A 13,647-nucleotide genomic window follows, 5' to 3' on the forward strand; every position below is an offset into this window, starting at 1 on the left:
GTTTGGTCTTTGAATGCTGCACAGGATTTTTAGTGATATCTAAAGCAGCAGAATTATCAACGTAAATAGGAGTAGTTAGGAATTCAAAACCGTAGTCCCGCAATTGTTGTTGGATCCAAAGAACTTGTGAACAACAACTTGAGGCAGCAATGTATTCAGCTTCGCATGTTGATGTAGCTACACACGTCTGCTTCTTGCACTGCCATGTGACTAGGCGATTTCCTAAAAACTGACATCCAGCCGTTGTGGATTTTCCATCGATTTTACATCCGCCAAAATCAGAATCACTGAATGCGACCAATTCAAAGTTATTATCCCTAGGATACCACAGACCGGTGTCGGGGTAAGCCTTCAAATAACGAAAAATCCTTTTGACAGCTGCAAGATGTGAGGCCTTCGGGTTAACTTGATATCTGGCAAGTAGGCATGTTGGGTACATTATGTCTGGCCTTGATGCTGTGAGGTACATAAGGGATCCGATCATCGCGCGATAGTATGAAGGGCTAACAGGTTCACCCTTCAAGTCAGGAGTAATTCCGTGATTAGTTGGCAGTGGGGTACCAATGGGCGTTGCATCGGACATCTGGAACCGGCTCAAGATGTCTCCAACATATTTAGTCTGATGGATGAATATCCCAGACTCCGTTTGTTGCACTTGTAGGCCCAAAAAGAAATTCATTTCCCCCATAGCACTCATCTCGAACTTATCCTGCATGATGCGCTCGAAATTCCTACACAAAGCATCATTAGTAGAACCAAAAATAATATCATCAACATATACCTGAACCAGAAGAAGATCTCCATCTTGTTCTTTGATGAAGAGAGTACAATCGATAAGACCTCTTCGAAAACCGTTCTCCAGCAGATATGTAGATAAGGTTGCATACCAAGCTCGTGGCGCTTGATGAAGACCATATAGAGCTTTGTTGAGCAACCAAACCCGATCGGGATGAACAGGATCTTCAAAACCTGGAGGCTGTTCGACATATACCTCTTCTTCAACCACACCATGTAAAAATGCACTTTTGACGTCCATCTGGTAAACCTTGAATCCTTTGAATGAGGCATAAGCCAGAAAGATCCGAATAGCTTCCAGACGTGCAACAGGTGCATAGACTTCGTTGTAGTCGATCCCCTCTATCTGACGAAAACCTTGAACGACTAAACGAGCTTTGTTTCGAATAACCACTCCACGGTCGTCTTTCTTGCATTTGAAGACCCATCGAGTGCCAATCTTCTTGTAATTCTCAGGCTTTTCAACAAGCTTCCAAACACCAAGCTTGTGAAATTGCTGTAATTCTTCCTGCATGGCTTCAACCCAGGCACTATCTTTCAATGCTTCTTTCCACGACTTTGGTTCTTCTTGTGACACGTAACACGCGAAGGACCAGTCATTTTGTTGACCAGATTCTCTTATAGCTGAATACAAACCAGCATTCCGGTTGTTTCTCAGCTGATTACGCGTCTGCACACCGCGATGGACATCTCCTATGATATTCTGCTGGGGATGGGTATCATGAATCCTCATTTCAGGATTATCTGGCACACGAGCATTGATACCCAAATTATTCAGATTAAGATCAACAACCAACTCTACACCAGGAATGTGGTTAGAGGTGGATGCATTCCCTTCAGCAGTATCTATATTCTGCGTATGAGGTGTATCACCAGAGGCACCTTGAACAGGAGCAGCTGGAGCTGAAGATCCTTCGGCTGCATCATGATATTCATCATCTTCAGAAGAGTCATTATAGTCAGCAGCATCTTCATAAACCTCATTTTGAACCATATTGTTGACTGACGAAGAAGCTTGAGGGTCAACAACAATAGGTCTAACCAATGGCGAGACAGCAGCGTTGTCACTTTCCAACAACATTCGAGCCGCTGCTGATTCTTCGTCAAAGGTTGGCAGATTGAAGGAGTCAAATAGCCCATCATAATCGAACATCCACGGATCACCCGGAGCCCTAACAGGACTCGTGTACCTTTGAACCCTAACTTCGCTCCATAGCTCAATCTTCTTGGTAGTTAGATTCCAAACACGAAAATTCGGAGTAGCATATCCAAGGAAGAAACCCTCGATAGCTCGTGCACCAAACTTTCCATCCGGCTCAATCATAGTACAAGGAGCACCAAACGGTTCAAGGTAAGAAAGATCCGGTTTCCTTTTCTGAAGGAGTTCGAAGCAAGTCTTGCCATGTCTCTTAACTGTAAGAACTCTGTTCAACGTGTAGCAAGCAGCTGATACAGCCTCTCCCCAGAATTGAATAGGGAGTTCCGACTCTACTAACATTGTTCTTGCAGTTTCTATAATAGTCCGATTCTTCCTCTCAGCGACACCATTTTGTTGTGGAGTATAACGAGAACTGTACTCATGAAGAATGCCTTTAGAAGTACAAAACTCATCCATAACTTGATTCTTGAATTCAGTTCCATTGTCGCTTCGGATCCTTTTCACTTTCAACGTATAGAGATTCTCCAACATTGTAAGAAGATCCTTGAGGATGCCAGGAGTTTCACTTTTGTGTGCCATAAAAGATACCCAAGAAAATCTAGAGTAGTCATCAGTAACTACTAAACAATAAGCATCACCAAACGTTGTCTTGTGCTTCATAGGTCCAAAAAGGTCCATATGAAGACGTTCGAGAGGCATGCTGACAGTGTTGATTTTCTTCAAAGGGTGAGACTTCTTCGTTTGCTTCCCCTTTTGGCACGAGACACAGATATCTTGCAAATGAAAACTTCTCACAGGCACACCATTCACAAGATTATTTTTCACCAAATGGTTCATCTTTCTCAAGTGAATGTGTCCCATTCTTCTGTGCCAAGATATAGACTACTTTTCTGTGGCTTTTGAGACAAAGCAAGTAACTTGTGCAGAGGTTGTAATCGCCTGGCTCATGTCGAGAATATAAAGATCATTAACTCTCGGAGCCGATAAGAGAATCCATTCTTGTGGAATTTTGAATCCAGGTTTCAGCACATAGCAGCCAGCGTCATCAAAAATCACTGAGAACTCTTTATCGCAGATTTGCGACACACTGAGAAGATTGTGATCAATTTGCTTCACATAATTGATCTTGTCAAAGCACACGATGCCATTGGAGATACTTCCTTCTCCAGTGATGTACCCTCCTTTATCACCCGCAAAAGCAACATACCCTCCTCTAATATTTCTCACGTCATATAGGAGCCGTAAGTCGCCAGTCATGTGCCTGGATGCTCCACTATCAACAATCCAATGACTATTAATAGTTCCTCCTAGAACATCCTGCACATGTCAATTAAACACATCAGTTGAGAATGGGGACCCAAGCCTTAGTGGTCTTGGGTCGTCCCTTGGCATCACGATACGTAAGCTCTATCTCTTGATGGTTTTCAAGAACAACTGCTCCCCCTGAATTGTCACCCGACTTAGGTAACCAAGTTTGTCTCTGCCTACCAGTTTTTGAAGATTCTGGTTTTACAGGTTGTGACACTCTTGGTTCCTTCTGAACTGTTTTAACTTCAGATTTTAAAGCTTTTTCAACAGTTTTTATGTTCTTACGTCGTTGTTTAGTCTCTTGTTCTTTTACAGTTCGTTTATCTTGTTTAGGTGAAACTGACCGACGTTGAGGGTGAACTGTTTCAGGTGGAGTTTTCTCAACAAATTTCTTCTTTGGAGCATTTGGGCAATTTCTGATAATGTGCCCAATTTCTCCACATTTGAAACAAGTTCTCCTTTCAACAGACTTAGGAGAACTTGATCGACTACCAGATGTTGAGCCTGTAGAACCTGAGGTACTTGCTCTTTCATCACACCCGTTTGTGTGTTGGGTGTAATTGTTATCACTGTTACGTTTCAAAATTTTGACTTGTTGTACAAAATCAGTGTTTGATTTGTTTTCAAAAGTCTCAATTTTATCTGTACCTCTTGATGCTACAAACTTAACATCTTTTCCTTTCTTCATGTCACGAGCTCCTTTTGATTCAACCTTAGCCTTTGGCTTTGGAGCTCGTTGTGGTTGTTTACCCTTAGAAGCAGTCGGTTGTTGATTGGTTGGAGATTTTTGATTACCAAATTGTTTCCTAATCTCAGCCTTAGGAATTGGATCACATTGTGTTACCACAATTCCCGGAAGTGTTTTTCCCAAAAATTTGTTTGTATTGTCTTCAAAGACTTTATCAATCAAAGATTTATTTACATTTTTAATTGGAAAAACATGATCTGAGTAAATTTTATTATCTCCAACCAAAGTGTACAACACATTACTGCTTTTAACAGTAGACACACCTGTCTTATCACCCTTGACAGGATCAATCACTTGCTTCTCAACAGATGGAACCTCAGGAGTATCAGGATCACAAAGGATGTGATTCTCTCGTGGAATATCTACTCCTTTCATCTTGCTAAGTGATTTATCCTGATCACTTACAGCCACATCTGATTCATCATCCGATGTCTCATAGTCCTCGATAATTGGAGGACTTTGCTTCATGGATGGTGAAGCTTCTTGTTCCTTAGGGGCTGTGTTTGAAGAATTGTCCGGTTTGAACCCAAGGCCAGTAGCAAACTCCTCAACATCAAGAGGCACACTGGGTTCATACCTAGGCATTTCTTCCTCATCAGGCATCTTGGTATAGTTGCTCATCAAAGGGGGCGGACATTTGTTATACCCTATGCCTTTCTGATTTCCCTTTAGTTGTTGAACATCGATGATGTGATCAAGCACAAATCGGGAGTTAGAATAGCTATCCAATTTCTGTTTGATCGCATCATGTTCGCATTGGGCAATGGCTAATTGTTTTTTAGTTTCTTCCACAATGTTAATATATTCATTTATACTCACTTGCTTGTGGTAAACTACTTTGTTAACCTCGGACACATTTTTCTTTAAAGTTTCTATTACAGATTTAAATTCTTTTTCATTCCGGGTTAAAGCCATGTTTGCCTCTTTGCATTTCGAAAGTTCAATAACCAAATTCTGGTTATGACTATGAAGCTTTTCTGATTCAAGCTTCATCTCTGCACATGATTTACAGATAATAGGAGCAGGAGGTTCAGAAGTTACCTGACTAGTAGAGGCTGAGCCGTTTGCCATAAAGGCTGATTGAAAAGAAAAAGCTCCATCTTCAGAAAATAGCTTTTCCATTTCCGTTGATGTAGCAGCAGCCTTCCTAATCAGAATTGATTTCTGACATTTAAGCTCGTCAGCTTCATTCAGAAGATCCTGAATATCTTCACTTTCTTCCTCCTCATCAGGCTCTGAGTGATTATCCCCAGAAACAGAGCCTTCTTCATCCGAACTGCCAGAATAACCAGAACTGTCATCGCTTCCAGAAGATTCTTCTTTTTGAACCTGCTCGATGACCTTAGCATACAGTGCAGTTCCACTTCCCTGATCACCTTCACCAAACTGAACTGACCAGTCACATCCTTCATCAGCTTGAACAGCCAAAGCCCGATTGTGATTGGTAGTTCCAGGCTGTCCCTGATTGTTGTTCACTGCCACCATCCTCCTCTCACGGTTTTCTTGTTGGGCATTCACATTTGTCTGGTTTCTGAAAGGGTTGTGATTGCCGTGTTTTGTTGGTCGAGTGCACTCACGTTTAAAGTGCCCTTTCTCGCCACAGTTAAAGCACGTGACGGCATTAATATCAAACCCATACTTCGTGTTTTTCTTTCCTTCCAACGAAGTTCTTCCAGTTCGTGCCATAAAATCTTTTGCCCTTCTAACCGCACTAGCAAAGGCCCATTTAATATCCATCAACTCCATTTCTTCCTTGTCGATCTGATCATAATCTTCATTGGTCATGTTGATGTTTCCAAGCTGACCTGCTACCAAACCACAGTATGCACTGACCATGGTGTTGATAATCTCCATATGTTCCTTAGCAACTTCAATACTAAGGTGTGAAAGATTTGAGTTGTCGACTCGGATTGTGTGATGACTTTGAGGTTGAGGTTGAGGATTGCTTGTATAGTGAGCTTGCTGTTGTTGTTGTTGAGGTTGTGGTTGTGGCTGTGTTGGAACAGGAATGTAGGACCTCGGATCGAATTGAGGTTGTGGTGGAGCAGCTGTTGACTGAGGAAACGGAAAGGAACTTGAACTTGTATTGGACACAAATGCAGTCTGCAGCTTAGGTTGCTGTTGCTGAGCTGCAGCAGATCTTGCCAAAACATCGAATCCTGGAAGATACATTTCCGTATTCTGAGGAGCTGGAGCACGCCTTGCTTTCCTAATTTCTTCATCATTTTTATGTTCCAGCTTTTGAATGAACTCATAGATGTTGACTTGATCTAGAGTTCCAGTATGCTTCAACAGTTCAATGAAGGAACTCCACTTTGGAGGTAAGGCGTCAGCAAATCTACTCACCATTTCTTGTTGAGTAGCGACAACTCCATAAGCACACATCTCACTAATCAAATGATAGAAACGAGTGATCATATCATTCAGAGTCTCGTTTTCCAAAAACTGAAAAGACTCAAACTCTTTCTTCAACAAATCATGCCGAGATTTTCGAGCGGCTGCATTGCCTTCTCCTCTAGCAACTAAGGCATCCCACAATGCTTTCGTGGTCTTGCAATAAGAGAACTGATGGTAGATGTCTTTGTTGAGTGCTTGAGTAAGTGTGGCAAAGGCCTTTTTCTCCAATTCATAAGCCTTCTTGTCATTTTCAAGCATATTTGCATAACCCTCTGAAGTTGACGCAGCAGTCTCTAGATTAGTATTGAACGCATTGATGAAACACGTCCAAAGATCAGTGCTTTGCCCTTGAACATATGTGTGAAAACGGTTTTTCCATGATGGAAAATCGTTCATATGATTCAACTTAGGTGGACGGTTGTTGCTGCCAGTTTCACTCTCACTAATCAGAAGGTTCTGAAGACTTTGACTTTGATTGGATACCAAAGCCCATTGACTTGGACTGATTGATGGCTGTGGAACCATGCTTTTTGCCCAATCTGCAGCAGTCACTAACTCTTGATTGTTTCGTGAGTCCAAACTCCAATCCCATGGACTTGTACAGCTCATTTTGATCAAATATAAGTATCAAACCTACACACCACAAACTGTTAAGTGCAAAAACAGATATGAATTGAAAGATGCAACCTGTTCGAAAGATCAATACTTGTTCGAATGATCAACAGGGTTCGAAAGATCCTTGTTGAGTTTCGAACAAAAACTTCGAAGGATGACTTCGAAAGATTGATTTATACGAAGGATCCTTATCTTTCGAAAGATAATTTCGAAAGATTCTCCTTATGTTTCGAACACAGGTCTCGAAAGATGACACTTGTTCGAAGAATCAACAGTGTTCGAAGGATCACTGTTGATGGCTCGAACAATAACCTCGAAAGATAACCTTGAAAGATTCACCCAACACGAAGGATCCTTATCTTTCGTAGTGAACAGTAACTCGAAGGATGTATCTATCGAAAAGATTCCTTGACTCGAAGGATAACACATGGACTTCGAAAGATGTTCGAATGATGGTTATCTTTCGAATCTCCTTGATCGAAGGATGATCCTTCGAGCTCGAAAGTTATCTTTCGACGGTCTGACACACTGCCGAAAGTACTGATGGGTTGGTGAGAAAAGTGACAGGTTGGTGTACCAACTTTCGGCAGAAAGGATGTTCTGCCACCAACTTTTCTACCAACTATTTGACTTTCAAAAAGTTTACCCAAAATGGCAAACACCTAATCCACAACAGTCACCGGAGATACCACCGGAAAAATGGCCGGAAAATCAAAGTTTCACAAAAACGATTTTTATGTTACCCAAACCGACCCCGAACACTCCCGATAGGTTTAGTATCCGTTTTTCAGTTTCAAAATGCAAGGAAACTACCAAAAACGAGTGCTAAACCAAGTGTCCAAACACACCAAAGAACTCGAACAAACCGGTTTTAAACAAGGTAAAGAGCGAGGCTCTGATACCACTTGTAGGTCCCTTTTCGCGGAGGATAACGAACCTAAACCTTGTTATACTAACCTACTAGCAAGTGCGGAATCCAAGCTAGTAGGCAAACCGGGATGAAGCAAGTAGAGAAACAAGCACACAAGATTTCACCGATTAACACCACTGTATTAATACGTATGAAGATTCCGGTTACAAGCACAATGTTTACAAAACCAAAGATGTAAACTCTCAAGTGTGTGTGTGTGTTTCCAGCAGAATGCTCTCAAGCTCTCTATCTTTTGTCTGTGTGCTTCTACCTTTCACACTACACTGCATGGGTATATATATACCCAGCTCATGATGTCTGGTCGAAGGATCCGATAGATGGTCCGAAGGATCATCTTTCGGATAGAAAGCTTTCGAAGGATTAGCAAGGACCTCGAAAGATCACCTTTCGAGGTCTATTGTTCGAAGCCTATCTTTCGATCACCTCGAAGGATCAACAGAATCCTTCGAGTCTATCCTTCGACATCGACACACATATCAAACATATGTTAACTGTTGGCCAAGTCAAACTAGGAGGATAGTTGACTTGGTCAACTTACAGACTAACTTTGGACATCGTTTACATACAGACCGAATACAGACAAAGTACAGACACAAGTGCACCAACAGTTATGTTTGTACGTACGCCTCTAAGGGCCGATGCGGTAAGAAAACATTCGCCTTAGGGGGTTATGTGTGTTTTTGATGTTTTAAAATCTCTCTGTCAATTATTTTATTTTTGATGCTTCAGATATTCTGTGTCAATTTTTTTATTTTAACAAGATATATACTTTTTTATATTTATTTTAAAATTCTGCATTGGGCTTACAGCTTGGTTCGCCTCGAGGCTTCGTAAGGCGAAGGGAAAACACCTTGAGGCTTGATTATGTTCTTTTAAACCTTGTGTTTCATCTACACATATGCTATGTTGGTTTTCAACTACCACTTTAATCCAACTAAACTACTATACAAAACATTCTTAGGGGAGCGAAGAAATTTGTCGGTAATACAGTGACTGAACTTTCCATAGCTACAAAAGTTTTTTTTTTTTTTGTATTTTTATGTTAAAAAAAACAGATGTTAGTTATCTTTAGTGCGAACAACAATAAATCTTGTGTAATCAAAACAAGAGTACAATACTTTTAAGCAAGTGCACAAATCAAAAAACGGTGAAACCACCGATTACAATCAGCAAGGTTGAACAGGTCTTTCAATTGAAAGATTCTGCACTCAAAGATGAACAGCATCAGCAAGATATGATGAACTCGAACAGAACAGGGCGAAAAGCAACAGGCTTGAGGAATGTTCTAGAGAGCACCAAGATCGCTGCACTTTTGGTTTGTTGTGATGCCGAGACAAAGGAGAAGCAGCAGATATATAGGCTGGGGAACCCTAGAAGCAGCCCAAAAACAAGACAGACGAGAGCCCACCAAGCAGCCCAACCTCACACAAACGGGACAAAAACAAAAAAAAAAGGAAAAGATATATAAGAGTATTGAATTGGAAAGAAATAAATATAAAAGATTAATATATTTTAACACCCCCTCTCAATTCAATACTTGAAACAATGGAACATGTTAAGAAGAGAACAAACCTTTTCATGCGGACCTACAGATAGGCCTTTTGTGAGAATATTGGCAGCTTGATCTTCTGTTTTGATTCCCACCATTTGAATAATACCTTTAGATATTTTTTCTCTCAAAAAATAAAGATCTATTTCGAAATGTTTTGTGCGTTCATGAAATACGAGGTTGGCTGCTATAGATATAGCAGCCGTGTTATCACAAAATAACTGAGTAGGCAGTTTGACATCAATCTTTAATTCCGTTAATAAGTTGGAGATCCACATAACTTCACATGTCGCAACACACATTGAACGATATTCTGCTTCGGCAGAAGATCGCGAAACGGTGGGCTGCTTTTTACTCTTCCATGAAACAAGATTATTTCCTAAGAAGACACAGAACCCGGTAATAGACCTTCGGGTTCCCAAACATTTAGCCCAGTCTGAGTCAAAGAAGGCTTTCATTTCTAAAGAGTCCCCTTTTTCAAAGAAAATTCTTTTCCAAGGGGCACCCTTTAGATATCTTAAAAGTCTCCTAGCAATTTTAAAGTGAGCTTGAGTGGGAGAATGCATAAATTGACTGAGATAATGGACAGGATATGCAATATCCGGTCTAGTGTGAGAAAGATAAATTAATTTTTCAACCAGTTTTTTATAAACAGTTATATTTGCTAACGGCTTCACACAAATGATTTAAAACATGATTGGGTTCCATGGGGTAACTAACCGGTTTACAACCAGTCATACCAAATTCAGCAAGTAAGTCTAAACAATATTTTCTTTGAGTTAGGCAAACACCAGCAGTATATTTAACAACTTCAAGACCCAAAAAATGGGGAATTGGCCTGTAATAATTTCACCTAGACCTTATTGGCCTTTAATAATCCCACCTCAGAATATTCCCCCCACCAATCCCAAATTTTACCTATTTTTCCTACAATGGTCCCCCGTTAAAAAAACTTAATGGACTTAAGTATTTTTCCAAATTACAAACATATTTTTTAGGGTTTTTGATCAGAACGATGATACGAGTCCATTGATGTAAAACTTACTTCGAAATGGTGCTCCAAGAGAATTGATTTTGGTTAATTGGAAATTTAAACACCCGAATTGAAGCGCCATTTTCATCGTTTGGAGCATCGTTTCAAGGCAAGTTTTATATCAATGGACTCATATCGTCGTTCTAATCAAAAGCCCTAAAAAATATGTTTGTAATTTATAAAAAAGCATAACCCCATTAAGTTTTTTTTAACGGGGACTATTGTAGGAAAAATAGGTGAAAGGTGGGACTGTTGGGGGGAATATTCTAAGGTGGGATTATTAATGGCCAATAAGGTCTAGGTGGGATTATTACAGGCCAGTTTCCCCCCAAAAAATATTGTAGGTTGCCTAAGTCCTTTATAGAAAATTTGGATTTTAGTAATAACTTGATTTCACTAACCTGCTTAGGGCAATTACCAGTACGTTATGATAATATCATCTACGTAGACAAGAAGAATAATAAAACTAGAATCTTTTGTCATAGAAAACATGGAATGATCACACTTACTTTGTTCAAAACCTAGATTAAGAAGAACGGAACCGAGCTTTTCGTTCCACATCCTAGGTGCTTGTTTTAAGCCATAAAGGGATTTTTTTAATCTACAAACTTTAGTCCCGTTAGATTGATCATAAGCATCGGGTAAGCACATAAAAACTTCTTCATTGAGCTCACCATAAAGGAAAGCGTTATTAATATCAAGTTGGAAAACTTCCCAGTCAAAGTGGACAGCTAAGGACAAAACACATCTAATGGTGACCATTTTTACAACTGGTGCGAAGGTGTCAAAGAAGTCAATGCCTTCTTTTTGGCTAAAACCTTTAGCAACAAGTCTAGCTTTATACCTTTCTATTTCACCATTAGATTTGTACTTTATTTTATACATCCACTTACATCCAATAGCTTTTCTATTAGGAGGTAAGTCAACAATTTCCCATGTGTCATTTTTATGTAATGCTTCGATTTCTAAATTCATGGCATCAACCTAGTTGCTATCAGTTTTAGCTTCAAATTTTTTTTTGGGTTTACAACTTTTATTAAGGACAATAGCAAAACACATTCCTTCAGGTGATAAATTAGCATAATTAAGGACCCTTTCTAGACCATATTTTACCTTTCCATCTACCACAAAATCATCAAGTTTAGAAGGAAATTTAATATTTCTAGAAGACCTCCTAAGAGTAATATTTGGTTGATCCTGAATTTCTCCCTCAGAATTGTTGTTGTCCTCATATTCAGTGTCATGCTCAGCCCTGTCTGGTCCTGATTCTTCACTACTGGGTTGCTGATTGTCAACCATCCCTAAAGTAGCACTTGAATGAGTCGACTACTCAGACCCAAGTCCTGATGAGGTGCTTGTTTGAATATTTTCATCATTGAGAGTTTGGTCAACGTTAGGGTTTTGGGTGTAGTTTAAATCGAATAAATCAAAAAAAGTTTAGGGTATTGGCTTCAGAAAAGGTATCAAGATCAACAGATATTTCTTTTCTTTAAAAGGAAAAACGGTTTCATAGAACCTAACATCCCTAGAATAAAACATCACTTTTTGATCAATACTCCAAAGTTTATACCCCTTTTTCTCATTTGAATATCCAATCATAACACATTTTTCAGCATGTATGTCAAATTTATCAGAGTTATTTAACACAGTGCTAAAACAAAGACACCCTACCACCCTAAGTTGACTTAAAACAGGGGCAAAACCAAACACTAGATCATACGAAGACTTACCATTTAAAACAGATGAAGGGGTCCTGTTAATCAGATAAGCCGCAGTTAGAACACATTCAGACCAGAATTTGAGAGGAAAACCTCCTTGAAAAAGTAATGTTCTAGCTACATTTAATAAATGTCTATGTTTTCTTTCAGCGACCCCATTTTGCTGTGGGGTATGAACACATGAAGTCTGATGGAGGATACCATTTTCATAGCAAAAGTTATTCATTTGTTTATTAATGAATTATGTTCCGTTGTCACTCCTGATTATTTTAACCGGTTTACTAAACTGAGTTTTTAGCATATTGAAAAAACCTTTAATATGGTAAAATACTTCCTCCTTTGACTTCATGAGGTATACCCATACAACTCTAGTGAAGTCATCCACAATAGTAAGAAAATATCTAAAACCATCCCTACTTGGAACTTTATAGGGACCCAGACGTCTAGATGAACAAGATCACCTAATAATTTAGTCTTGTGTTCACTTAAGGGAAAAGGTTCCCTATGTTGTTTAGCCCTATGAGAGGTTTCACAAGGTGCTAACTTAGAGCTAGTTTTAATGTTTAATTTATTCTTTAAAACATGCAGAACAGGTTGAGCAGGATGTCCTAACCTAGCATGCCAGAGATTAACATCACAATTAGCACTACACACCTTATTTGAAATAGAAGAACTACCACAGAATTAAAGACCATCAAACTGATTACTAGTCACCAGGACTTTCTTTAGATGAGAATCATGTATATAATAGTTATGTTCATCAAAAGAAACAGTAAGCTTACAATCTCTAGCAAGTTTATGAACAACAAATAAGTTAACACAACAATTGGGAACAACAAATACATCGTAGAGAATGACCTTGTCACTTAATTTTATATCACCAATTTTGGTTACTAAAGCACTAGTGCCATTAGGATGTTTAACTTTTATGTTGAATTCAGTGACATCCTTTTGATTTATAAGGCAATCATCAGTCATAACCATATGTTGATTTGTACCAGAGTCAATTATCCACCCAACCTTTTCCACATTGTTAATAAAGTTTGAAAAACAATATATAGGTTTAACGTCACAATTAGGTTCGGATGTAATAAAGCTATTTAGACATATAGAAGTTGCACACATACCAGCAAAGTTACTATTCTGAGTGTCACCCTTAGGTTTATCATTCAAGAGACTAAGCAATTGAGTAACCTGATCATTGGTTAAAGAGCTCATAACAGAAGATGAATCAGTAGTATTAGTAGTGACATTATTACTTACCCTGTTACCCTTGTTCCCACTCGTTTTAGATTTCATCCAAGAAGGATAGCCAACAAGTTCAAAGCATTTTTCTATTGTATGACCAGTTTTATTACAGTGAGAACATTTGAGATTAGGATTAAGATTTCTTA

Source organism: Helianthus annuus, chromosome 16 (genome assembly GCF_002127325.2).
Source record: "Helianthus annuus cultivar XRQ/B chromosome 16, HanXRQr2.0-SUNRISE, whole genome shotgun sequence".
Lineage (NCBI taxonomy): Eukaryota > Viridiplantae > Streptophyta > Magnoliopsida > Asterales > Asteraceae > Helianthus > Helianthus annuus.